Source organism: Colobus angolensis, unplaced genomic scaffold (genome assembly GCF_000951035.1).
Source record: "Colobus angolensis palliatus isolate OR3802 unplaced genomic scaffold, Cang.pa_1.0 Scaffold19, whole genome shotgun sequence".
Taxonomy (NCBI): Eukaryota; Metazoa; Chordata; class Mammalia; order Primates; family Cercopithecidae; genus Colobus; species Colobus angolensis.
The window spans coordinates 16,536,835-16,538,420 of NW_012115043.1; the positions used below are offsets into that span (position 1 = coordinate 16,536,835).

The following is a 1,586-nucleotide window of genomic DNA, read 5'->3' on the forward strand; positions in this document are numbered from 1 at the left end:
ACCCCCGGCGGGGCTGGCGTGCGTTCGCCTGGCACCTCCGGCTGCTACGGTGGCGACCGCGATCTGATGCCCTAGAAAACACCTTTAGAACAGAACATGGTTTTCGGGGGAGGTGAATAGGGCAGAGTCCCCAAAGGACACCTCGCCGCGCACCGGTCCTTGGTGCACTTTGTAAATGTCATCCCCGTGTCTCAAAACGAAAACACCCCTTTATCTTCTAGCGCCTTCCAGAACGGGGCAGTGGAAACTAGTGTTGGGACAAAGGAGGCGAGCAGGGCCTTTTCGGGGCTCACAGAGGACCCCTCGGAGGCGTGGCCGCCGGGGAGAGCGCGAGAGTCCCCTACCCCCCGCCAACCGGGCAGGGGCCGCTACCGAGGTGACAGGAGAAGGCGGGAGGTGGAGGAGAGAAGGTCCCGCCCCACCTCGCTCTCCTTTACGGGAAGTGATGTGGGGCCAGGCGGAAAATACCCGCCAACCACCCAAAAAAGGCCGGCGGCGGGTGGACGCGGCGCGCGGGGACTCGAGCCGGGCGGGGACAGGACTTCGGGGCGAGCCAGGTGAGGGGGCCTGAGGAGCGGGAGGCTCGCGGCGGGTCCGGTCCCTCCAGGAGGACCGAGCGAGGCGTCCCCATGGGGCCGTCCTGGGGCTGGGGTCGGAACCGCCCTTTCTCCTCGCCTCCTGGCACCCGAGCCCGCCGGAAAAGTGGCTTCTCTCCCAGGCCCTCAGTGCAGACCCCAGTGATGACAACCGCCTGGTGCTGGTCAGGTGCGGTCCCGGGTCCGGTCAGGGTCTCAGGTTGCCTCCGGGTTGCATCCAGGTGCGAGGGTGTCCGTCGGGGTAGGAAACTTTCCTGGAGGGAAAGGAGAAAAGTCCCCGACCTCCCGCACGCCCCCCAGTTCATTCCTCCCTCTTTTGCTTTCAGTTTAACTGTTTAACCTGGTTGCCCTCTCGTTGGTGAGGGTCTGGACTGCAGACTAGCTGCGAGGGAGGGGCTCTCCCTTCTCCTCTCAATAAGACAGAAAACTCTACCTGGCAGCCAGGCCCTCCTCTCGGGACTGGTGGTGGGCTGATGTGATGACAGGCTTTAGTAACTATTGCCAAAGCCTGTCTCTGTCCCAATAGATCACCAGTTCAGCAAAGTCAGGCCTGAAGCGACGGGAATTTTGTGAGCCCTGGACTGAGGAGCCTTCCCAGCCTTTCAGCTTTTGCTGGCCACCTGGGCCTGCATGGCCTCAGGGTCTTCTGCTGCAGGGTCCTCTTCCTTACCCCTACAGCTAACAGCTGTTCTTTCCTTCTGGATGGATTCTCACTTTTTATGGTTGGTTGATCAGTCAGATGTTGGAGTTGGGGGTAGAGGGATTATAGAGTTGTGCTATGTACATTTTCTCTAATCATTGCTAATTAAATTTGTTGATCCACTCACTGTTCTTGTTACTTTTTTTTCCCGGCCTTCTTAAAAACTTGCTTTAGAAGGAAAATACAATCTGGAAAACAGTTTCTGCAGATGGTTAGAAGTGAAGAAAGGTTAATATAATGCTGAAGGAACTTGACTGAGGATCATTATTTTCTGTATTTTGTGTTGGTTT

At 57.6% G+C, this 1,586-nt stretch overlaps 1 protein-coding gene across 2 annotated transcripts in view; it reads left to right on the top strand.

Moving 5' to 3' along the window:
- The first annotated feature begins 425 nt into the window (after positions 1-425).
- RAB27A (RAB27A, member RAS oncogene family) overlaps positions 426-1,586 on the top strand; it is a 107,887-nt gene continuing 106,726 nt past the window's right edge. The window contains exon 1 of one of the 2 annotated variants that reach the window (XM_011940542.1): positions 426-557. The gene's annotated coding sequence lies outside the window, so the exon portion shown is untranslated. The remainder of the gene's footprint in view (positions 558-1,586) is intronic. The other variant, XM_011940545.1, reaches the window with a different exon arrangement.